Source organism: Lissotriton helveticus, chromosome 4_1, assembly GCF_964261635.1.
Source record: "Lissotriton helveticus chromosome 4_1, aLisHel1.1, whole genome shotgun sequence".
Taxonomy (NCBI): domain Eukaryota; kingdom Metazoa; phylum Chordata; class Amphibia; order Caudata; family Salamandridae; genus Lissotriton; species Lissotriton helveticus.
Window position 1 is genome coordinate 2,099,331,846 of NC_136063.1, and position 26,364 is coordinate 2,099,358,209.

A 26,364-nucleotide genomic window follows, 5' to 3' on the forward strand; every position below is an offset into this window, starting at 1 on the left:
CCCACGGACCTCAAGAACGTCCGCCCCATCTCGCTCCTCCCTTTTCCTGCCAAAGTCATCAAGAAGACCGTAAACAAACAACTCTCCGCCTTCCTCGAGATAAATGGATCCCTCGACCCCTCACAGTCCGGTTTCCGAGCAAACCACAGCACCAAGACCGCCCTCATCGCAGCTACTGACGATATCAGGTCCCTGCTCGACAACGGGGAAACAGCTGCCCTCATCCTCCTGGACCTCTCAGCAGTTTTCGACACAGTATGCCACCGCACACTAATACAGCGCCTCAGCAACACCGGAGTCCAAGGGAAGGCCCTGGAGTGGATCATCTCGTTCCTCCCCGGAAGAACCCAGAGAGTCCGCCTCCCCCCCTTCCAGTCCGCGGCCACCGAAGTCATCTGCGGCGTTCCTCAAGGATCCTCGCTCAGCCCCACCCTCTTCAACGTCTACATGAGCCCTCTCGCAGCAATCGCACGCCAGCACAACCTAAACATCATTTCCTACGCTGACGACACCCAGCTGATCCTCTCCCTCACCAACAACCCCGCCATCACCAGAGCCAGCCTCCAGGAAGGAATGAAAGACGTCGATGAATGGATGAAGCTCAGCCGTCTGACACTGAACTCCGACAAGATGGAAGTCCTCATCCTGGAACCATCCCCCTCTGCCTGGGACGACTCCTGGTGGCCCCCTGCACTGGGCACCGCCCCCAAGCCTACAGACCATGCACGCAACCTGGGCTTCATCCTGGACTCCTCCCTCACGATGACCAAACAAGTCAACACCGTCTCGTCATCTTGTTTCAACACCCTGCGCATGCTCCGAAAGATCTTCCGGTGGATCCCCACCGAAACCAGAAAGACGGTCCCCCAGGCCCTCGTCACCAGCCGACTGGACTACGGGAACACCCTCTACGCTGGAACCACAGCCAAACTACAGAAAAGACTCCATTGCATACGGAACGCTTCTGCACAACTCATCCTGGACATCCCCCGTCACGGCCTCATCTCCCCCCATCTGAGAGATCTGCACTGGCTCCCTGTCAGTAAGAGGATCACGTTCAGACTCTTCACCCACGCACACAAGGCTCTCCACGACATGGGCCCCAAATACCTCAACAACCGCCTCACATTCTACACACCCACCCGCCAGCTCCGTTCCACCAGCCTCGCCCTCGCCACCGTCCCACGAATTTGCAGAGCTACCGCCAGAGGAAGATCCTTCTCCTACCTGGCGGCCAAGACATGGAACTCCCTCCCCACCCACCTACGGCTGACCCAGGACCATCTCTCCTTCAGAAAACAACTCAAGACCTGGCTGTTCGAGCAGTAGCGGCCGCCCCCCCTCCAGCGCCTTGAGACCCTAGCGGGTGAGTAGCGCGCTCTACAAATATTTTTGATTGATTGATGAGTAGCGAGGGGTAGTTTGTAGATGCCTCCTTGACTCGCTGCAGCATATTTGCATTTCTATTTCATTTTTGTAAAGTAAGTTATCACTCTTACTAAGGTATCATGGTGCTAAAAAACAGACCTCAAAAAGTGCACAAACCATGAAAGTTATCAAAGGCTACTAGATTAGTGGAAATAGGCAGGTTTTAAATAGCTTCTGAACTTCAGTAATGCGAATTCAGAACAGGCATAAAGAGGTAGCATATGTCACTCACAGTATTAGACAGAATTCTGGGTTCATACGAAGATAGAGTTTCACAGATCTTATCGCATGGGAGGGGTGATATCGCTAAAAATGATGGGACAGTGGTGAGCTATTGGAAGAGTAAAAGATTTTGTAAACCAGACACCGCTATTAAAGAGAATATACTCCTTCACTAGCAGCCAAATATGTTCCCTATGGTTGCTGACGCTAGCAAGTCTAACTGCGTAATTCGGAATCAACTGCAATTTACTAATCAAATAAGTGGGTAAACTCAGTATACAGCATTACAGTAATCCAAGCAAAGAACACAAAAGCTTTCAAATTTGAATATTTTCAGGAGAGCCAAAAAGATAAAGCACACGCCTCACGGTGTAGAGTTAAAAAAGAAAAGATGTCACCAACTCTGATACCTGCACTTCTACAGTTACCACTGAGTAATTTTTTATTCTGACATTTTTCACCACTTTTACTGGGATGGGAACTGGGCCCAGTAAAGAAGGCCAGTATGACAAATTTAGAAGGTCCATGGTTTTTTGTGAGCATATAGTCGCAGTCTTGTTTATGTTCAGGTTGGGAGCATTTCTGCTCATACATTACTAAACCGTCAAGAGTCATTCATGCAATTTAGCAGCCACAATCAAAGCTTCATCTTCAATTCTGACAATATTTTGAGTATTAGCTTTGTGTGTAAAGAAGCTAAAACCGAAAAGTCTCAATAAGGTGCACCAAAGGGATAATATAAAGGTTAAAAAAAAAAGTGGCGATACGATGTAATGTTACGGCGATTTATATGGCCAAGTACTTGAGCAGGTCTGTAGTCGTGTAACCCCATCAGAGCTATTCAAAGAACCGGGTCTTCAGCTTCTTTCGGAAATTAAGAAGTGAGGCAAAGGTTCTGAAGTATTGAGGGAAGTCATTCCATGTTTTGGGTGCTATGTAGGAGAATGAGCGGACTCCTGCTCTGCTTCTGTGTTGGTGTCTGGCAAGCTGGTGGAAGGTATGCAGCTGTTGAGGTATGCTGGCCCAGTGCTGTGTAAGGGTTTGTATATGTGCGTGAGAGGTATGGCTTGGCAGCATTTGTGAAAGTCTTGAGGGGCACTGTGATTTGGGTGAGGCATTCAAGGATGAGTGTGTGTCTTGATGAGGAGTTCATGATGGTCTGGTGTCTGTGTAGGAGTTGCTTGGAGATTCCGGCATAGAATGCCTTGCCGTTGTCGAGCCTGCTTGTGACGAGTGCTTGCTTGACGGTCCTTCTGGTGTCCTATGCAGCCAACTGAAGATCTTTCATAATAAGTGTAGGATGTGGAAGCAGGAGGTACTTACTGCGTCGATTTGTGCCGTCATGTTGATCTTGTTGTCTAGGATGAGCCACAGATTTTTTGTGTGGTTGGTGGGTGATGGCGTGGGTCCTGGCTCCGACGGCAACCAGGTGGATTCCAATGGGAATTAAGTTGAGCGTCGTCGGCCTAGCTGATGTTTTGGGATTGGATGATGTTGGTGAGTGGTGTCACATAGACATTGAACAGAGTGGGGCTGATGGATAATTACTGGGGGCTCTGCATATCAGGTTCTTGGTCTCTTACGTGAAGGGTGGCAATCTTACTTTTTGGCTTCCTCCCATGAGCAGGAAAGAGCAGATTCACCTGAGATCCTTGGATGCCAATCTCGTAGAGTCTTCTGATGAGTGTTATGTGAGAAAGCGTAGGAAGCCACGGCAAGGTCAAGAAGGCTGAGGGCCGTTGTTTCTCCTTAATCCAGCATAGTGGACTGTGCTGCTTTGATTTAATTCTTGAGCATCGACCTCCAACCTTTTCCCCAACTACTACCATCATCTGATTTGATATGGTCTCCTCCCTGCATAGAAGCAGCATTGAATTCTTTCTCTGTACCACAAAATAGTCTGAAGCCAGAAATGAAGATTGGGACGCCTACGGGTAGCCACGAGCTCTATAAATGCCAAATACAATACAATACAATAATCTAGCATGGTTAGGATGTCATCAGTGGCCGCAATAGGTGCTGTTTCGGGGCTGTGGTTTTAACTGAATCCAGATTGGATGTAGTTTAGCCGGTGAGTCTCTAGGTGGGTCAAAAGTTATTGTTGATGGCGTGCTCAATCACTTTGGCTCTGTAAAAGAGCAGGGAGATGGGTCAGATGTTGCTCATTTGGTTCAGGTCTGTTGATGGTTTCTTGAGAAGGTTGTTGACTTCCGCATGTTTCCAGTCATCCGGGAATATGTCTGACATGAAGGAGGTGTTGATGATGTGGGTGAAGACAATGCTAATTAGAGGTGATCCCAGATTGTAGAGGTGGTGGAGCACACCTAAAAAAATCATTTAAATGTTACCAGGCCTGCCAGTCTAGTGACTTGAATAATCGCCTCAACCTAAATTCAATGTACTTGACTCGGACACTGATCTCAAATTGTGTGATCCTTGGCAAATTTTTTATTTTACAGAGCCGCCTTTTTCATAATCACATATGAGAGCACCTACAAATATGTGGGTTCAGAATATCTGTTGTACCAAAAATTATTTAATAGATTAAACCTTTGCTTCATGAATAATAAGAATCTAGCCCACATATACGGTACACAGGACCCCTGACTTCCCTCTAATGTCAGTAATAGCGTTGCCATCAGTGCGGTGGCAGGAATGTTTCTCAGTTCATGTTTAAAAACTCACTTGCAGTAAATATATGTGATAGCACACGGTCATTTACAGATTTTCTATTGAAATGGCAACAAGCCTTCCCACTAACATTCAGTTTTACAGATAAAACTACACAGCATATAGATAATCTGTGAAAATTGGTTTTCCGCAAAAATATTTATAATTTGCACATCACCAAGTAAAAGTGGCCTGATTTGTTTTCATCCTAGTAAAGTATTTTTTTCATCACACAGTTACAAAAAATGTGCTTTCATAAGTACTGAGCTATATTTCGAAATGTTTGTACAGTTCATTTACAACCTATTTAGATGTTGTGTGATAGGTGAAAACACCTAACATTGTACAGCCTTTCATTTCACACTCTTTGTCAAGCACGATTGTCAGACAGTTGCCTTTACAAATTCCTATATTCTGACATTTGACCTCTGTCTAAGAACATAGAGTAAACGTGAGAATATAAAAACAAGACCTACAGGCATCTTTACTGTTCATTCTGAGTGAACAGAACACATGCTCCTTGTCAGCTAGCCAGATCAGGCCAGTCGGCCCTAAAAATAGCCTGCCCTGACAAAATATGACTTACCATAGCGAGTGGGTGAGTAGATTACTCCAGGCTTGTGGGGCATGAATCCATTAGGGCTCCCTAGTGGACGGTCAGTATGATTGTTTCCATTTCCTCTCTGGGGAGGGTCGTCCATTCTGAGAAGTGGCTTTCTCGGCTGGTGATGGTTAGGTTGGCGATACATTTGCTGGGATCAGGTTGGTGTACAAAGTTGCTGTTGATGCTTGTGATTTTGCTGTGGAAGAAGTTTGATAGGTGTTACAGAGTTCTTGGAAGGGGGTGACGAGGACAGAGGCTGAGGGTGTTGTGAAGTCTTTGACAATTGAGAAGATCCCTTTGAAACTGTCGGAGCTTCCTGTGATTGCGTTCAGGTTGCACTCTCTTCTTGGTGTCATTTACTTGCTGATTGTAGTGTTTGGGTGTAGCCTTGTAAGTGGGTCTGTTGGTGGTTTCTGACTGGCGCTCCATTTCTTCTGTAGCTGTTTACAGTGCCATTTGGTGCTTTGACGTTCCTCTGTGTATCAACTGGTTTGCTTTTTGGACTTGTTTTGCTTGTTTGGTTTGATGGGTGCAAGGGAGTCTTTCAGTTCCTAATCCAGTTGTACAAGTTGGCGATACAGGGTCAGATCTGTGTTCCAGGAGGAAGGTGTGGTCACCCATAAATATACAAGCTCTGGAGTCGATGGAGATTGGGGCGATGAAGTCAGTGATGAGGTTGATGAAGGTGGCTCGTGGTCCGGGTGGACAGTAGGTGAGGGTCCCATTCAAGGTGAAGTTTTCTGAGATTTGTAGCTTGAAGTGCAGAAGTTCCATGAATGGGGTGGCATTCTCCATGAATGTTGAGAATTTGATGGATTCCTTGTAGATAGTTGCAAGTCCTTCATCTGGATTGTGGGTGCAGTCCTGTTGTGTTTGCTGCTGGGACTGCCGGAGCAAAGTCAAGAGCCGATGTGGATTTTAGCCAAGTTTCAGTAGGTGCGTTACTGATCAGCATGTCCCAGATTTGCATATTTGCATATTTGCTAATCAATCATGTGTTGAGTAGTATGCATTCAAGTGAGTGCTGCCATGCGAGTTCTCTGTGGTGTTGGGCATGGGTATTGGTGACATTGCTGGTGCCTGTACTGCGTGGGTAGCTGCAGGAGTAGTGGGTGCATATGAACATTCCTTCTTGTTGTGTGTGTTGTGACATGGCAGCAGCGGGAGAGGTGTCCCGGAGAATGATCGAAAAAGCGCTGTGGAGTATCACCGGAGGGTGATTGACCCAGGGTTCCAGGAGCTGGGTGCGGTCTAGGCGTTTATGGGCAGAGATGGGCATGACTTTGGCGTGCAGGCAGCGTAGGCACAAAGCAGCCACCATTGAGTAGGTCCTGGGAGGAGGGATGAGCTGGTGATGAGCTTGTGAAGCAATACCGCGTCACAGAATGAAGAGGTGAGAAGGAATATGAAGCACAGGCACAGGTAAGAAGTAGAGAGGAAGAGGGAAAAGTGCAGGAGGCGGGTTGGGGGCTGCGAGGAGTACCATGGGAGGCAGAAGGCCTGACTCAGAGTGAGAAGACCCAAGTGAGTGAAAGGCACATAAGCAGAAAAGAGGACAGAAAACACAAAAAGAGCAAAAAAAGGGAACAAAAAAGTAAAAGCGTAAAAAGGGTGCAAACAGCACACAAAAATGCAGAAAATGGAACAGAGCTCACATCACAACACTGGTCTGGGCAGGACGTCAACCTAGAATTGGGGGGGCGTGGCTAGCAGCCGGAGGACATGGCCGCTTTCTAACGCGGCTCCCGTCCCTTGCCCGGTTATCAGCCTCATACATCCGCTATCAGACCCGGGACCCCTCTGAACTCGAGAGGTCCCAAACAGAAGCCTTCGGTGCGCACCACGGACACAACTCAGATCCTCAGAGTGGTGCAGAGAGGGAGACCGAGGCGTTCGAAGTGTGCTCCCCGCCGCGCGCAAGATGGCGCCCGCTATGATGCTCTGACCCTGATGCGCTCGGACCACCGACGCCCGTGACGAGACCTAGCCCGAGGAGTGCAGCGTGCCCCTTTGCCACCGACCGGAGCAGAACAAACGTCCTTCGCGACTGACGGAGACCTGCTGTGGGCACCGTAGGGACCACACTGAAGGGACAGCTCGTTGCCGCCCATAGCCCCGGAGCGCCACCTACGCAACACCCCGGCTCCTGGGCCTAGACAATCCGGAGACATCGGGACCAACTCCCTGCCTCAGACATTGGCCGCGACACCTCAACCTGACCCCATAGCGGTCATTCAACAACTGCGGGAACTCGGTGGCGAAAGGGCTTACTTCGCGTGGGCGAGTTGGATCCGGCCCCCGATGGGGTAGGCTTGCTGCGCCGCAGGTCCCGGCTTGGCTCCATACCACGTGGACACGCCCTGGATCTCTACGAGTGGCGGGACCCAGGTGGCGGCTCTGCGAGTATTGGCCCCCCTGCAGAGGGATTTGGACTTGGCGCGGGGGGTAACTACTGCCTCCTGTCTTCCCGCTTATAGCGCCAGGGGCTTAGACGACCCGTACCCTGCACTGGGACTATATTGGCGAGCTCTGGAGACCCCGGACTCCTCCTGTCCTTGATCGGCTTGCTACATCTGGATGGGCTTCCACATCAATGCTCTTATATCGCACTGGAGTTACAGACTCTTGTTGAACAGTACAGTTTGAACCCTGGTGACACAGAGGGGCAAACATTGGACTTGAGTGGCCCTCCTTCGAGAACTCCTGGCGGTGGCTCGAATAACGGGCCGCCTGAACAGCTCCAGGAGTCGCGAACAGGATACTTACTACCATCGCAGTCCATCACGCACTTACTGCTCCGGCTCACCGGCACTGTGATTCCAAATGGCGTCGGGCAAGGGGACCAGGAATCAAACCAGAGACAAATTAACAAACTTTCCTGGGGCTACAAAGGAGACAACAAGGTTGCAACCCTACCTGGTGACCCGAAACCTGTATCCCCCTCACCGGGAGGCAAATCACTCACTCTAGAAGATGTCATGGAGGTAATTGCGGGGGTCCGGTCCTCCCTTGAGAACCGTATCGACTCAGTTAACATAGAGGTAACTCTACTGAGAGCAGACCTTCGCAAAATGGACTCAAAGGTCAAAGATGTCGAGATCAAAACCGCTGCCCTCATGGATGACACTTCTACCCTCCAGCAATAAGTTGCCCAACTTCAGAAACAGCAGAAACAAATGGGGGACCTTCTGGATGAATATGAAGGGAGGGCGAGACGGAACAACATCCGTATCCTTGGTGTTCCAGAGAGGATGGAGTTGCCAGCACCAGACCTATTCGTTGAAGACCTAGTTACAAAACACTTCCAGCCCAAAAACCTCTCCAACTACTTCTCAATCGAACGGGCACACAGAGTCCCAGGAGGGAAGCCGAAGCCGGTAGCCCTTCCCCGCCCCATCGTCGCAAGGGTCTTCAACTTCAGAGATCGAGACACCATCCTCCAGACGGCTAGCTCGGGACCGCCTCTACTCCTGGACAATGCCCGTATCACGATTTTCCCAGACTTCACGATGAGGGTGCAAGCACAGAGACGCAGTTTTCTAGAGGTTAAGAAAGTCCTCCGAGACAAAAGTATAAAATATTCCATGCTCTTTCCTGCAAAGCTACGCGTGGAGATGGACGGCAAGGCCTGGTTTTTCCTGTCACCAGACGAGGTGTGGGAGTGGTTGGAGGGCTGGCGTAGAGTTGGAAGATCTCCGAAGAAACGCGACTCCCCAGAAGATCACCCTAACAACAACAATCTGCCAGGGAGCCAAGAGCTATTTACTGGACCCAACGAGGGCGGGGAATGACAATCCTCTGCTACAAGGGTGTTTAGAAGGAATTATTGTTCGGACCCCACATGTCTGACCTACACCCATCAAGCGGGAACGGATTGAGGTTTCGAGTTGCGGTTACCTGCTTCCTTCTTCCCCCAGAGGGCTCGTGGCCCTGTACTGAAAGCTCTGGAACAATGGACCACATTGTATTGTTTATAACATAAAGAAAAGCACCAGGTTATGTTTTTTGGTATAGACTTTGCTATGTCAGATTATTATACTACTTGTATCGGGCGAGAGGCTCCAACGGCTCACCAGGTACCCCTGATATGGTTGGGAGGGCGACAGGCACTCTGCCTAGTTGGGGTGTGGATAGTTTTAAATCCGCGGGCATGGAAGCAGGGAGGGGGGAAGGGAAAAGGGGAGGGGGGAAATTGTTCTATTCTGTTGTTATGTTATGGGGTTTCATTGGTGCTTACTGCAAGGTCTTTCCTAGTCACAACTCACCAATCCTACTGGGTCCAAACGCAAAATGTCGGCTTCTCCGGAGGTTACCCACCCCTCGAAATGTCCGGGTACCCCCCGACATCTCACCCCTAACACCGCCGAAATCTTGTCGTACATGTCACTTCTCCCCCGATCATAGACTCGAGTCCCACCTTTACCACCACCATGTCTCACACCACCTCTAGGACCATCACGATACTCTCGTGGAATGTTAACGGACTGGGGCACAAAATAAAACGTAGTATAGTCCTCCAGTTCTTGCGGCGACACTCCCCAGACATAGTAATGCTGCAAGAGACACACCTAGTGGGCAACACGTGTCAGGCACATCAGAGAGGCGGCTACAGACTATTAGTTCATGCAGGGTTCACCTCTGGCTCCCGAGGTACGGTAATTCTTGTCAAGAAAACTTTAGCCCTAACCTACACAGCCACATGGGCCGATCCACTGGGCTGATTTGCAATACTTGAGGCCGCCTGGGAAGGGCGCCCCCTAAACCTTGTATCGCTTTACCTCCCACCGACCCTGGGCCGAGACTCTCTCAAGGAACTGGCCCCCCCGACTACTGAACCTGCCTACCGGTACACTCCTCATAGGGGGAGACTTCAATATGACGATGGACGACGACCTAGATCGTCACCCTAAGCGCCCCTCACATAGACATAATACTGTCCTACTGGACTTCGCCCAGGCACTGGGACTCCAGGATATCTGGCGACACCACCATTCTGACACACCATATTTTACACACTACTCTAATGCGCACAAAAGCTTGTCCCGCATCGACTATTTTCTCTGTCCCGCAACAGACTTAGATTTCTTCACACGGCCTAAGGGCCTTCCCCGGGGTATCCCAAACCATTCTCCTATCACAGTAGAATTAACGTACCATCGCCCCTTCACCCGAGGCCCTATCATCATTAACCCCTGGCTTCTCCAGATCCCTGACATCAAGGACAGCCGGTTAGAACAGACAGGACACTACTTTGAGGAAAATGTCGGTTCAGTGAGGTCCGCAGTCACAATCTGGGAGGCATACATAGCGGTTATCAAAGGTGAGGCGTTGGCGATGAAAATGGGATACCTCCGCAAACATGATGAACAGATTTCTCAGGCGGAGTCTGACTTTCTTGGTCTTGAAACTTCGCATAATGCAGCCCCCTCGGTCGAGACAGCAAACAAAAAGGAGTTAGGTCCTTAGCGGAGCTGAGGGAGGGCTGGACCCTATATATTGCGAACCGACAAAATGTGCCCCCTCACTCAATCACTTGAATATTATTTCAGGACCAAATAAACATGAACATTAAATCTGGTCCGGTATCTTTATTTATACCTTTTATGACTGATTATTTCAAAAAATATTTCATATGGCAACAGGAGAATACAACATACACAATTATTTACAAATAAAGCTAAACTAAATTGACACAATACTACTAACACACTCTGTGAAAAATATTTAAATGTGACATCCCCATGACAATACAATACTAAACTATAACCATCATCACTAAACAATTTCATACAGCCAAATCAAAAATTCAGACGAATCAGAAAACATGGAAAGAGCCAATTCAATACAAGAGAAAAACCGTGAGGCAGGTATAATTCATAATACACAATTAATGTATATCATTAACTCTTGCTGGATTGCCGACGCGTTTCAAGTTTGGGCGTGAAGTTTCCAAACTATCATCAGGGCTCTTGTGATTTTTCTGTTTGAATGTAAAAAAAACTGTTTAAATACAACCAAATGGCCTCTTCTGAAAGAAGAACCGTTTGAATGGGGTTAAAAGTACCTGAACGTTAGTGAACGGTTGGCCTGTATGGGTTTCTATAACTGGACCAAATCCTTTATTCAGGACACAACCAGGATAATTTCAGTGGCAGCACCAACCTGGGAAAAGAGGTGTTGCCTTTATTTAACATGAGGTCCCTTAGGAATAGAATATCATCCTGCATTCTCTTTCCAACACAATAATAATATTGAAAAGCATATTGTCATACCTTTGGTGGTTCAAATTTGTAGCCACAAAAAGGGAGGGGGGATTTTCTAGGAGGCAGAGGATTATCTCTTCTTTTGATCCTGCATGGGGAATATGTACCCATTTAACATAAATACAGATGCATAAAAGTGTCTTTTTCTTAAAGCAAAACACGAAAAATCGTGTTATCATACCTTTCACGATTTTCTGATATGAGGCGGCAGGAATTTCTACCCTGTATCTGTAAAAGCAATGGACTGAATCAATGCGTGCTTTTAGTTTTTGTCAAAGCTACACATAACGTTATGGCATAATTCATGACCTTTTAGGTGTGCCAGACAGGAATGTACCTTTATTTGTTGTTATTATCCGCTCGCCGCGCTTCCAATCAAAGGACCCCAGCCGGGGCACTCGCGGAGCACAGTGACTCGATTCCGCTCTGTATTCAACAGTCACGTACCGTCGTGATCTGTAAAGACGCGCGGGGGATTAGTATGTGAATTGCCCGGCCCGCAGCAGTCTCTTGGCGGATAAATCGACCTCCCAAGTAACGCTTACCTCCAACCTCTGTACACAAATTGGAACCGGCGTTTCTCACTCGCTGCTAGCTACAAGTGGCGGCGGCCATTTTTACATTCTTAAAGTAACACCGCAGCAGCGCCCTTCAGGGTCCAAGGTGCATTCTGGGATTTGCGGTGCAAAGCCCATTCTAATGAACTGGGGTCAGTCCGGGGTGGATTTTATGGCACACAAAAAGTGAATTCAGTCTGTACAGTACTGCAAGGTACCTCATTTTGTGGCAAACACCAAATGAATTTAGTCTGTATAATGCTAAAAGGTACATGATTTTCCAATGTTGTTATTCATGAAGGGAGCAAGAACGTGACAACGCTGCAGTGTGACACAAATTCTCAGATTCTTGACAGTTCAGACATGTTGTTGAGGCCAGTCATGATGCAATTAAATTTCAAAATTAGATATGCTTCTTTTGTCAGTAACATTTTATCAATGTCAGCAGGACGCTGTACGTGACTCATGGTGTGTAAAACAGTCCACTTGAAATCATTTTCGTTGTGGGACATTTCGATGAAATGTTCTACCACTGGGGCTGTTAGTATTCTTTTTTTGATTCTTGATCGGTGCTGTCCCATTCGAAGATTTACCTGCTGGTTTGTTTTCCCTATATATAGCCTTGGGCAGGGGCAGATGAGGGCGTAAACCACATTTTTGGTTTTACAATTTGAAAAACCTGGATGTTTCCATTTTGTTCCTTGATGCTCAAATTCGCTACCCTCAATGGTGCTACTGCATGAAACACAGTTTCCGCACCTATGGTGTCCCTCTAACGGTTTCATATCCCATAGGGCTCGAAGATCTTGTTTCGGTTGTGGCCTAGGGAGATCTGCTCGCACAATATGTTGACCCAAACTGCGGTTCTTTTTGTATGCAAAAATTGGGCGTTGAAAAGGGCATTCTAGCTCCTCTAGCAGATGCCAGTTCTTGAGGACTGTCTGCCTCAGCTTATGAGTATCAGGCCCAAAGGTGGTCACGCACACCAACCTGTCCAATTCCTTTTTCTCATTTGTTTGTAAAAGGGTTTCACGTGGGGTACAGCGTGCCCTCTTAAATGAATTCCTAAGGAGCTTCCTAGGGTAGCCTCTATGAATCATTTCATTACAAAATGTCTGGGCATGATGGTCATAATCGCCAAGCTCCGAGCAATTCCTTCGGATGCGTAGCATTTGCCCATAAGGCAAATTGGCCTTCAGACTTCTTGGGTGGTAGCTTTTATGGTGGAGGATGGTATTCTTGTCGGTCGCTTTTTTAAACAGTGATGTTTTAAGTTTACCCTCCTCACAGGTGACCTCGACGTCCAAAAACGTCATTTTTGTGGTACTTATTTCGATGGAGAATTTAATATCCGGGTGTCTGTTATTAATCCATTCATGGAACTCTAGAAGTTCAATCTGGCTCCCCTGCCACAGGAGCCAGATATCATCAATGTATCGCCACCATTGAAGGATATTCGCCTTGTAGGGGTTGTTAATGTCTACAAACAGAGCCTCATATTGTGCCATGTAGAGCACTGCCATTTCTGGGGCATAAGGACACCCCATGGCAGTGCCCTTGATTTGCATATAAAACTGGCCATTGAATGTAAAGAAATTCTTCTGTAGAGCAATAGCTGCAAGTCTAAGGATAAATGCAGTAGGCACCCTGTGGGGCCTCTCTCTTCTGTCCAAAACTAGTTCGATGACCTCCAGCGCCTCTTCCTGAGGAATTTGAGTGTATAACGATGTGACGTCCATCGTTGCCATGATCTGTTTAGATGAATCAAAGTCGATACCCTCCACCTTAGTTAAAAAATCGGTCGTATCCCTGAGATATGATTTAACCTCCGTCAAGAAAGGCTTCAAAAAGAAATCCACATACTTAGATAGTGGCTCTAAGCAGGAATCGACTCCCGAAACAATCGGGCGTCCAGGTGGCTCTGCTAGGTTTTTGTGGATTTTGGGGAGTAGATATAAAACCGGTGTACGGGGGAATTTTTTATTCAAAAAATCAAACTCTTTACTGCCCAAAAAACCAGCGTCTTTTCCTTGCATGAGAACATCGGAGATTAAACCCTGAATCTGTTTTGTGGGGTCCTCATTTAAGGGACGGTACCACATGGTGTTGTTGACCTGTTTTAATCCTTCAGTGACATATTTTTCACGAGGCCAAACGACGACCGCACCACCCTTATCGGCCTGTTTTATGACCAGGGTGGAATCCTCTTTAAGGCTTTGTAGCGCTTGCAATTCGCCCTTGCTGATGTTAGAAGGCACGTATCTTTTGGATTTTTCCATTTTATTAATGGAAGAAAGCATTATTTGCTCAAAGGCTATTATTTGTTTAGGAATGTTTTGATGAGGAACAAAAGTGGACTTGTTCCTCAATCCTGTTACTTCCAAGTTTTGAGCAAATGGTTGAGTAAAAAAGAAGGCTTTCAACCTGAGTTTCCTACAAAACTCCAATATTTCTATTTTCAGTTTTGTGTAATCCGTGCGTTTGCATGGGACGAATTTCAAACCCAGATTTAATAAGGATTCCTCTTGTTTGGTCAATATCCGGTCAGATAAATTCACCACCACATTCGGTTTACCTAAGATTGGTAAAACCGCTTCCGTGTTCGCATTTGCCAAGGAGCTTTGGGCTTGGCTCTTCCTTGTTGGCCCCTGTCTAAAAAAGCAACCTGCTTTCTTGAATTATTGCCTCTAGAATCTGGGTCAGATGACCCTGAAGACGAAGTGTCAGAGAAAGTAGAAAGTAGTAAACCGAATGTGGTGGTGAATTTATCTGACCGGATATTGACCAAACAAGAGGAATCCTTATTAAATCTGGGTTTGAAATTCGTCCCATGCAAACGCACGGATTACACAAAACTGAAAATAGAAATATTGGAGTTTTGTAGGAAACTCAGGTTGAAAGCCTTCTTTTTTACTCAACCATTTGCTCAAAACTTGGAAGTAACAGGATTGAGGAACAAGTCCACTTTTGTTCCTCATCAAAACATTCCTAAACAAATAATAGCCTTTGAGCAAATAATGCTTCCTTCCATTAATAAAATGGAAAAATCCAAAAGATACGTGCCTTCTAACATCAGCAAGGGCGAATTGCAAGCGCTACAAAGCCTTAAAGAGGATCCCACCCTGGTCATAAAACAGGCCGATAAGGGTGGTGCGGTCGTCGTTTGGCCTCGTGAAAAATATGTCACTGAAGGATTAAAACAGGTCAACAACACCATGTGGTACCGTCCCTTAAATGAGGACCCCACAAAACAGATTCAGGGTTTAATCTCCGATGTTCTCATGCAAGGAAAAGACGCTGTTTTTTTGGGCAGTAAAGAGTTTGATTTTTTGAATAAAAAATTCCCCCGTACACCGGTTTTATATCTACTCCCCAAAATCCACAAAAACCTAGCAGAGCCACCTGGACGCCCGATTGTTTCGGGAGTCGATTCCTGCTTAGAGCCACTATCTAAGTATGTGGATTTCTTTTTGAAGCCTTTCTTGACGGGGGTTAAATCATATCTCAGGGATACGACCGATTTTTTAACTAAGGTGGAGGGTATCGACTTTGATTCATCTAAACAGATCATGGCAACGATGGACGTCACATCGTTATACACTCAAATTCCTCAGGAAGAGGCGCTGGAGGTCATCGAACTAGTTTTGGACAGAAGAGAGAGGCCCCACAGGGTGCCTACTGCATTTATCCTTAGACTTGCAGCTATTGCTCTACAGAAGAATTTCTTTACATTCAATGGCCAGTTTTATATGCAAATCAAGGGCACTGCCATGGGGTGTCCTTATGCCCCAGAAATGGCAGTGCTCTACATGGCACAATATGAGGCTCTGTTTGTAGACAATAACAACCCCTACAAGGCGAATATCCTTCAATGGTGGCGATACATTGATGATATCTGGCTCCTGTGGCAGGGGAGCCAGATTGAACTTCTAGAGTTCCATGAATGGATTAATAACAGACACCCGGATATTAAATTCTCCATCGAAATAAGTACCACAAAAATGACGTTTTTGGACGTCGAGGTCACCTGTGAGGAGGGTAAACTTAAAACATCACTGTTTAAAAAAGCGACCGACAAGAATACCATCCTCCACCATAAAAGCTACCACCCAAGAAGTCTGAAGGCCAATTTGCCTTATGGGCAAATGCTACGCATCCGAAGGAATTGCTCGGAGCTTGGCGATTATGACCATCATGCCCAGACATTTTGTAATGAAATGATTCATAGAGGCTACCCTAGGAAGCTCCTTAGGAATTCATTTAAGAGGGCACGCTGTACCCCACGTGAAACCCTTTTACAAACAAATGAGAAAAAGGAATTGGACAGGTTGGTGTGCGTGACCACCTTTGGGCCTGATACTCATAAGCTGAGGCAGACAGTCCTCAAGAACTGGCATCTGCTAGAGGAGCTAGAATGCCCTTTTCAACGCCCAATTTTTGCATACAAAAAGAACCGCAGTTTGGGTCAACATATTGTGCGAGCAGATTCCCCTAGGCCACAACCGAAACAAGATCTTCGAGCCCTATGGGATATGAAACCGTTAGAGGGACACCATAGGTGCGGAAACTGTGTTTCATGCAGTAGCACCATTGAGGGTAGCGAATTTGAGCATCAAGGAACAAAATGGAAACATCCAGGTTTTTCAAATTGTAAAACCAAAAATGTGGTTTACGCCCTCATCTGCCCCTGCCCAAGGCTATATATAGGGAAAACAAACCAGCAGGTAAATCTTCGAATGGGACAGCACCGATCAAGAATCAAAAAAAGAATACTAACAGCCCCAGTGGTAGAACATTTCATCGAAATGTCCCACAACGAAAATGATTTCAAGTGGACTGTTTTACACACCATGAGTCACGTACAGCGTCCTGCTGACATTGATAAAATGTTACTGACAAAAGAAGCATATCTAATTTTGAAATTTAATTGCATCATGACTGGCCTCAACAACATGTCTGAACTGTCAAGAATCTGAGACTTTGTGTCACACTGCAGCGTTGTCACGTTCTTGCTCCCTTCATGAATAACAACATTGGAAAATCATGTACCTTTTAGCATTATACAGACTAAATTCATTTGGTGTTTGCCACAAAATGAGGTACCTTGCAGTACTGTACAGACTGAATTCACTTTTTGTGTGCCATAAAATCCACCCCGGACTGACCCCAGTTCATTAGAATGGGCTTTGCACCGCAAATCCCAGAATGCACCTTGGACCCAGAAGGGCGCTGCTGCGGTGTTACTTTAAGAATGTAAAAATGGCCGCCGCCACTTGTAGCTAGCAGCGAGTGAGAAGCGCCGGTTCCAATTTGTGTACAGAGGTTGGAGGTAAGCGTTACTTGGGAGGTCGATTTATCCGCCAAGAGACTGCTGCGGGCCGGGCAATTCACATACTAATCCCCCGCGCGTCTTTACAGATCACGACGGTACGTGACTGTTGAATACAGAGCGGAATCGAGTCACTGTGCTCCGCGAGTGCCCCGGCTGGGGTCCTTTGATTGGAAGCGCGGCGAGCGAATAATAACAACAAATAAAGGTACATTCCTGTCTGGCACACCTAAAAGGTCATGAATTATGCCATAACGTTATGTGTAGCTTTGACAAAAACTAAAAGCGCGCATTGATTCAGTCCATTGCTTTTACAGATACAGGGTAGAAATTCCTGCCGCCTCATATCAGAAAATCGTGAAAGGTATGATAACACGATTTTTCGTGTTTTGCTTTAAGAAAAAGACACTTTTATGCATCTGTATTTATGTTAAATGGGTACATATTCCCCATGCAGGATCAAAAGAAGAGATAATCCTCTGCCTCCTAGAAAATCCCCCCTCCCTTTTTGTGGCTACAAATTTGAACCACCAAAGGTATGACAATATGCTTTTCAATATTATTATTGTGTTGGAAAGAGAATGCAGGATGATATTCTATTCCTAAGGGACCTCATGTTAAATAAAGGCAACACCTCTTTTCCCAGGTTGGTGCTGCCACTGAAATTATCCTGGTTGTGTCCTGAATAAAGGATTTGGTCCAGTTATAGAAACCCATACAGGCCAACCGTTCACTAACGTTCAGGTACTTTTAACCCCATTCAAACGGTTCTTCTTTCAGAAGAGGCCATTTGGTTGTATTTAAACAGTTTTTTTTACATTCCAACAGAAAAATCACAAGAGCCCTGATGATAGTTTGGAAACTTCACGCCCAAACTTGAAACGCGTCGGCAATCCAGCAAGAGTTAATGATATACATTAATTGTGTATTATGAATTATAACTGCCTCACGGTTTTTCTCTTGTATTGAATTGGCTCTTTCCATGTTTTCTGATTCGTCTGAATTTTTGATTTGGCTGTATGAAATTGTTTAGTGATGATGGTTATAGTTTAGTATTGTATTGTCATGGGGATGTCACATTTAAATATTTTTCACAGAGTGTGTTAGTAGTATTGTGTCAATTTAGTTTAGCTTTATTTGTAAATAATTGTGTATGTTGTATTCTCCTGTTGCCATATGAAATATTTTTTGAAATAATCAGTCATAAAAGGTATAAATAAAGATACCGGACCAGATTTAATGTTCATGTTTATTTGGTCCTGAAATAATATTCAAGTGATTGAGTGAGGGGGCACATTTTGTCGGTTCGCAATATATAGGGTCCAGCCCTCCCTCAGCTCCGCTAAGGACCTAACTCCTTTTTGTTTGCTGTTAAGAGCGGATAGTCTATCCGCGAGAGAATTAGGGGCACGAAGAGCACTCTGATCGTGGAAGGACCTTGAGTCCTTCACATATTATGGCAGAGAAGGATACACTTTCTTTTAGCGAGAGTCACATCCAGTCTCTCATAGCCTCTTCTCCGTTTGGGTCTATTTCTTTAAGTACCGATGCGAAACAACAAAACGAGTCAGAGAAATTGACTCGTCTGTGCAAAAAGCACGTTAGAACAGAACTTCATGGATATTTTTTGTTAAAACATCTACAGGGTGGAACTATCCCCTGGGGTCTCCAGGTTAAGAATACCCCTGTCATTTTTGTTGACGATATTGAATATAAAAAGGGATTCAGCCAGATCAACACCAAGTGCAGCCGGGATCTCATGGTCCACACCATTGAGACGGCGCAAAGGCTGTGTAAGAAGGAATTGGAGGAAATCGAGGAGTTAACTAAAGCAATAGCTGACAATCCTGCAGTCACTGACGCCAAGACTCTTCTTGACAAGATCCAAAAGGATATACAAGTTTTCAAAGACATCACTATAAATAATAAATCTTTAAAATACGAGAAGGACAGTAAATCATTCAAGTTAGAATCAGTATATCCATTCCTCAAAAAGGATTACTATACTCAGGCCGAGTCACGCAGGGCGCTGTACGACTTTCAGGGCAGATCTAGGAATCGTTTTTCTACTTTCTCTGACACTTCGTCTTCAGGGTCATCTGACCCAGATTCTAGAGGCAATAATTCAAGAAAGCAGGTTGCTTTTTTAGACAGGGGCCAACAAGGAAGAGCCAAGCCCAAAGCTCCTTGGCAAATGCGAACAGGAAGCGGTTTTACCAATCTTAGGTAAACCGAATGTGGTGGTGAATTTATCTGACCGGATATTGACCAAACAAGAGGAATCCTTATTAAATCTGGGTTTGAAATTCGTCCCATGCAAACGCACGGATTACACAAAACTGAAAATAGAAATATTGGAGTTTTGTAGGAAACTCAGGTTGAAAGCCTTCTTTTTTACTCAACCATTTGCTCAAAACTTGGAAGTAACAGGATTGAGGAACAAGTCCACTTTTGTTCCTCATCAAAACATTCCTAAACAAATAATAGCCTTTGAGCAAATAATGCTTTCTTCCATTAATAAAATGGAAAAATCCAAAAGATACGTGCCTTCTAACATCAGCAAGGGTGAATTGCAAGCGCTACAAAGCCTTAAAGAGGATCCCACCCTGGTCATAAAACAGGCCGATAAGGGTGGTGCGGTCGTCGTTTGGCCTCGTGAAAAATATGTCACTGAAGGATTAAAACAGGTCAACAACACCATGTGGTACCGTCCCTTAAATGAGGACCCCACAAAACAGATTCAGGGTTTAATCTCCGATGTTCTCATGCAAGGAAAAGACGCTGGTTTTTTGGGCAGTAAAGAGTTTGATTTTTTGAATAAAAAATTCCCCCGTACACCGGTTTTATATCTACTCCCCAAAATCCACAAAAACCTAGCAGAGCCACCTGGACGCCCGATTGTTTCGGGAGTCGATTCCTGCTTAGAGCCACTATCTAAGTATGTGGATTTCTTTTTGAAGCCTTTCTTGACGGAGGTTAAATCATATCTCAGGGATACGACCGATTTTTTAACTAAGGTGGAGGGTATCGACTTTGATTCATCTAAACAGATCATGGCAACGATGGACGTCACATCGTTATACACTCAAATTCCTCAGGAAGAGGCGCTGGAGGTCATCGAACTAGTTTTGGACAGAAGAGAGAGGCCCCACAGGGTGCCTACTGCATTTATCCTTAGACTTGCAGCTATTGCTCTACAGAAGAATTTCTTTACATTCAATAGCCAGTTTTATATGCAAATCAAGGGCACTGCCATGGGGTGTCCTTATGCCCCAGAAATGGCAGTGCTCTACATGGCACAATATGAGGCTCTGTTTGTAGACAATAACAACCCCTACAAGGCGAATATCCTTCAATGGTGGCGATACATTGATGATATCTGGCTCCTGTGGCAGGGGAGCCAGATTGAACTTCTAGAGTTCCATGAATGGATTAATAACAGACACCCGGATATTAAATTCTCCATCGAAATAAGTACCACAAAAATGACGTTTTTGGACGTCGAGGTCACCTGTGAGGAGGGTAAACTTAAAACATCACTGTTTAAAAAAGCGACCGACAAGAATACCATCCTCCACCATAAAAGCTACCACCCAAGAAGTCTGAAGGCCAATTTGCCTTATGGGCAAATGCTACGCATCCGAAGGAATTGCTCGGAGCTTGGCGATTATGACCATCATGCCCAGACATTTTGTAATGAAATGATTCATAGAGGCTACCCTAGGAAGCTCCTTAGGAATTCATTTAAGAGGGCACGCTGTACCCCACGTGAAACCCTTTTACAAACAAATGAGAAAAAGGAATTGGACAGGTTGGTGTGCGTGACCACCTTTGGGCCTGATACTCATAAGCTGAGGCAGACAGTCCTCAAGAACTGGCATCTGCTAGAGGAGCTAGAATGCCCTTTTCAACGCCCAATTTTTGCATACAAAAAGAACCGCAGTTTGGGTCAACATATTGTGCGAGCAGATCTCCCTAGGCCACAACCGAAACAAGATCTTCGAGCCCTATGGGATATGAAACCGTTAGAGGGACACCATAGGTGCGGAAACTGTGTTTCATGCAGTAGCACCATTGAGGGTAGCGAATTTGAGCATCAAGGAACAAAATGGAAACATCCAGGTTTTTCAAATTGTAAAACCAAAAATGTGGTTTACGCCCTCATCTGCCCCTGCCCAAGGCTATATATAGGGAAAACAAACCAGCAGGTAAATCTTCGAATGGGACAGCACCGATTAAGAATCAAAAAAAAGAATACTAACAGCCCCAGTGGTAGAACATTTCATCGAAATGTCCCACAACGAAAATGATTTCAAGTGGACTGTTTTACACACCATGAGTCACGTACAGCGTCCTGCTGACATTGATAAAATGTTACTGACAAAAGAAGCATATCTAATTTTGAAATTTAATTGCATCATGACTGGCCTCAACAACATGTCTGAACTGTCAAGAATCTGAGACTTTGTGTCACACTGCAGCGTTGTCACGTTCTTGCTCCCTTCATGAATAACAACATTGGAAAATCATGTACCTTTTAGCATTATACAGACTAAATTCATTTGGTGTTTGCCACAAAATGAGGTACCTTGCAGTACTGTACAGACTGAATTCACTTTTTGTGTGCCATAAAATCCACCCCGGACTGACCCCAGTTCATTAGAATGGGCTTTGCACCGCAAATCCCAGAATGCACCTTGGACCCAGAAGGGCGCTGCTGCGGTGTTACTTTAAGAATGTAAAAATGGCCGCCGCCACTTGTAGCTAGCAGCGAGTGAGAAGCGCCGGTTCCAATTTGTGTACAGAGGTTGGAGGTAAGCGTTACTTGGGAGGTCGATTTATCCGCCAAGAGACTGCTGCGGGCCGGGCAATTCACATACTAATCCCCCGCGCGTCTTTATTTTATTTTTATTTTTTTAAACCATTTTATAACGCGCTCCATTACTGGGGAGTATCCTGGCGCGAGAAAAGGGAAAAAGAAACAGACATCAAGACTCAGAGAGTGAAAAAAAAACACATCAAATTGTACTCTTGAAGAGGTGAGTTTTCAGATGTTTTTTGAATGCAGCCACTGTTGGCATGGAACGCAGATGGAAAGGGAGAGCGTTCCAGGCCCGGGCCACAATCACAGAAATCGACTGGCCACCAAGTCTGGCACGTTTAAAGCGTGGAAGAGACAGTTTAAACAGAGTAGAGGATCTCAGGGTACGTGCAGGGACATATCTGATAAATCTCTTTCTCAAATAGAGGGGGCCTTGGTCATGGGTTGCCCGGAATGCCAGCACCAGAGATTTAAACACAATGCGCTGTCTAACCGGGAGCCAATGGAGCGTGCGCATCTCCGCGCGAACGCTCTTCCATCTAGGTATGTTAAATAATAGACGGACGGCCGCATTCTGAATAATTTGCAGACGCTGCACCAAATAGGCGGGTATGCCACTAAACAGTGCATTGGCATAGTCCAACCTAGCCAAGATGAGCGCCCGAGCAACCGACTCCCTCGCATCCCTGGGAAGTAGGGGGAAGAATTTGCGTAGCATTCTCAAGGTGGCGAAGCAAGTGCCTGTAAGCTTCTTAATGTGATGCTCAAATTTTAGGTCCTCCGCGAACCAGATGCCAAGGTTTTTGGCAGGTCTCCCCATCTCTCTAGGGCCAGGAATGTTAGAAGGCCACAGTGAGCTCCTGAACGAGGGGGGAAAAGAGCCATAAAAGAGCACCTCTTATTTGTCCTCGTTGCATTTCAGCTGGGCCTGCGTTAACCAGCGAAATACAGAGGACAAACACAGGTGGACCGTGGATGTATCCAGATCGGCATCGGGCCAGGTAAACAGCAGTTGGGTATCGTCTGCATACCCTATGATCTTAGCCCCAAACTGTTCCGCTAGATAAACCAGGGGGGTGATATAAACATTGAACAGTAAGGGGCTAAGAGTTGACCCCTGCGGAACACCTGTGCACAGAGGTTTAGGCTCCGAGGCATGGGGAGGTAGCCAGACCTGCTGGGTCCTATTAGATAAAAAAGAGGACAGCCAATCCAGGACTACACCCCCAATGCCTATAGCCGACAGCCGGCCGAGGAGGAGGTCATGGGGGACAGTATCGAAAGCGGCAGAGAGGTCCAATAAAATTAGGACCGCTCTGCCACCCCGTCTAAACAGTCCCGAATAGCCTCGGTCATTTCCACCAAGGCCGTCTCGGTGCTGTAAGCAGCCCTGAAGCCTGATTGGGCGGGATGGAGGGCCTTAGAGGTTTCCACAAAGCTCTCCAATTGTTGGAGTACTACCTTTTCACAGATTTTAGTAAGTGCCGGCAACAAGGAAATCGGACGATAATTCCCCGGAGTCACCACATCCAGTCCGGGTTTCTTCAGGAGCGGCAGAAGTTTGGCCCGTTTCCAGACAGGAGGAACAACGCCCGAAACCAGGGAGAGGTTCACTATCTGCGTGGTCTCATCACAGACCAGATCTGCCACTTCCGACAGCACTCGGGCCGGACATGGGTCAGATGGAGAACCAGATTTTAGGGACTGAAGGAGGGGGAGAACAGCATCCTCCACAATCTGCACAAAGTTAGTAAATTGCTGTCCCGAGCATGGGCAGTAGGAGGGTTGTGGGGAGATTGCGGAGCTGTCACTGGGGAGAGCAGCTAGCAGGTCCTGCTGGATCCTTGCTATTTTGGTAGAAAAAAAAGTTGACAGCTCTTCACACCAACGCGCCGAGGGTAAGAGAGAAGCAGCCTCAGCGACAGGTGCAACAAAGCTTTTAACAATGGCAAAGATCTCCCTGCCATTGTTATCTGCCTTGGCTATTCGACCTGCATAATAGTTCCCCTTAGCCACCTTGATTGCCGCATAGTAATCTTTTTGGGCAAGTCGTAGGGCGGATTTGGCCTCAGGGCTATAAGCACGTCTCCACACTCGTTCGAGTTTTTTGCACCCCAGTTTCATTTCCCTCAATTCAGGGGAAAACCAGGGTTGAGAGGGAGCGCGTCTAGCTCTGGCTAGCGTGGTTTGCTTAGTGGAGGCAGCAGCCGCCTGCCGTATCCACTCATTAAACTCGCCAACCGCATCATCCAAAATTATCCCCGAGTTTGGACGGGTTTTTAACAATGCCTGTCTAAACAGAGGTAGGTTAATTTTTTGGGAATAGCAGGTAAAAGGTGGAGGGCTAGACTCTTCCATCTCCCACATAAATCTAACCAATGAATGGTCGGACCAGGTTGTTTTTTCAGTGACCACAGACTGAATAGGGAAATTGGAACACACCAGATCAAGCAGATGGCCGCCCGAATGCGTCGGGGCGGTCACCCATTGCTTTAACTGAGCGAGCTCAAAGATTTCACCTAGCCTACGTGCATCAGGCGAGTCAGGAGTATCCATGTGAATATTAAGGTCGCCGACCAAAAGAAACTTAGGAAAACCCAAGACCCGCGGAACAATGTATTCTTCCAAGGAGTCCAGAAAGTGAGTGGCCTGGCCAGGGGGCCTGTAGATTAAAGATCCGCCCAAGGTAAAATGGGGGGAAGTTACAATAGAAAAGTGAAAAACCTCACCCCCTACACCCTCAACCGGGGGCTCAGAGGTAAGACTCCACCCCTCCTTAAAAATAACTGCAAGTCCGCCTCCTCTACCTGAGGGACGGTCTACTCTGGCGATCTTGAATCCCCTGGGGACAGCCAATTCTACAGTGGGAGCGGAGGTGCTGGTCATCCACGTCTCCGTGAGGAACAGCAACTCCAACTGACCGTCCACCAAAAGTTCAAAGATCTCAGCTGCGTGCTTCACCGCCGACCTGGCATTTATCAGACCCGCCCTAATGTTAGTAATCGTATCGGTACGATTTAAGCGTAGGGGGGGGAATGGTTGAGGAGAGAAACCACAGGTAGGGCAGGTAGCCAGAACACAATCAGGACCCGCACGTATGCACGGCGAACCCTTAGCGGGGGGTGCGAGTTTCCAGAGATCATAACGCGAGTACTTGCGTGTCTCTAGTAGTGCCCTCCCGGGGGTTGCCAAGCAGACTGGCTGGCCCTGGGCCCGTCCGAGGCACGGACGGGCACAGACGGGCCCTCCTTTGGCGCTCCTTCGGCGCGCAGACGGCGCGCCCGCTGCGCGCGACCGCTGCGCGTCCTAGGAGGCATCTTTATTTGATACACAAGCCCCTCCCCGAGCTGGAGCGCTAACTCCGGTCCAGTAGGGGTCCGGGACTACCAAGATGGCGCCCGACCTGTCCCTCCACACAATCGGCACAGACAAGCCGCGGTGGACCGGGGAGCAGGGGGATCAAGCAACAGATCACGACGGTACGTGACTGTTGAATACAGAGTGGAATCGAGTCACTGTGCTCCGCGAGTGCCCCGGCTGGGGTCCTTTGATTGGAAGCGCGGCGAGCGGATAATAACAACAAATAAAGGTACATTCCTGTCTGGCACACCTAAAAGGTCATGAATTATGCCATAACGTTATGTGTAGCTTTGACAAAAACTAAAAGCGTGCATTGATTCAGTCCATTGCTTTTACAGATACAGGGTAGAAATTCCTGCCGCCTCATATCAGAAAATCGTGAAAGGTATGATAACACGATTTTTCGTGTTTTGCTTTAAGAAAAAGACACTTTTATGCATCTGTATTTATGTTAAATGGGTACATATTCCCCATGCAGGATCAAAAGAAGAGATAATCCTCTGCCTCCTAGAAAATCCCCCCTCCCTTTTTGTGGCTACAAATTTGAACCACCAAAGGTATGACAATATGCTTTTCAATATTATTATTGTGTTGGAAAGAGAATGCAGGATGATATTCTATTCCTAAGGGACCACATGTTAAATAAAGGCAACACCTCTTTTCCCAGGTTGGTGCTGCCACTGAAATTATCCTGGTTGTGTCCTGAATAAAGGATTTGGTCCAGTTATAGAAACCCATACAGGCCAACCGTTCACTAACGTTCAGGTACTTTTAACCCCATTCAAACGGTTCTTCTTTCAGAAGAGGCCATTTGGTTGTATTTAAACAGTTTTATTTACATTCCAACAGAAAAATCACAAGAGCCCTGATGATAGTTTGGAAACTTCACGCCCAAACTTGAAACGCGTCGGCAATCCAGCAAGAGTTAATGATATACATTAATTGTGTATTATGAATTATACCTGCCTCACGGTTTTTCTCTTGTATTGAATTGGCTCTTTCCATGTTTTCTGATTCGTCTGAATTTTTGATTTGGCTGTATGAAATTGTTTAGTGATGATGGTTATAGTTTAGTATTGTATTGTCATGGGGATGTCACATTTAAATAT

General features: G+C 46.4%; 1 protein-coding gene across 4 annotated transcripts in view; it reads right to left on the reverse strand.

The window, feature by feature from the left end:
* The window catches only part of SMARCA1 (SNF2 related chromatin remodeling ATPase 1), a 2,556,005-nt gene that overhangs the window by 1,612,836 nt on the left and 916,805 nt on the right, over positions 1–26,364 (reverse strand). The window lies entirely within an intron of this gene.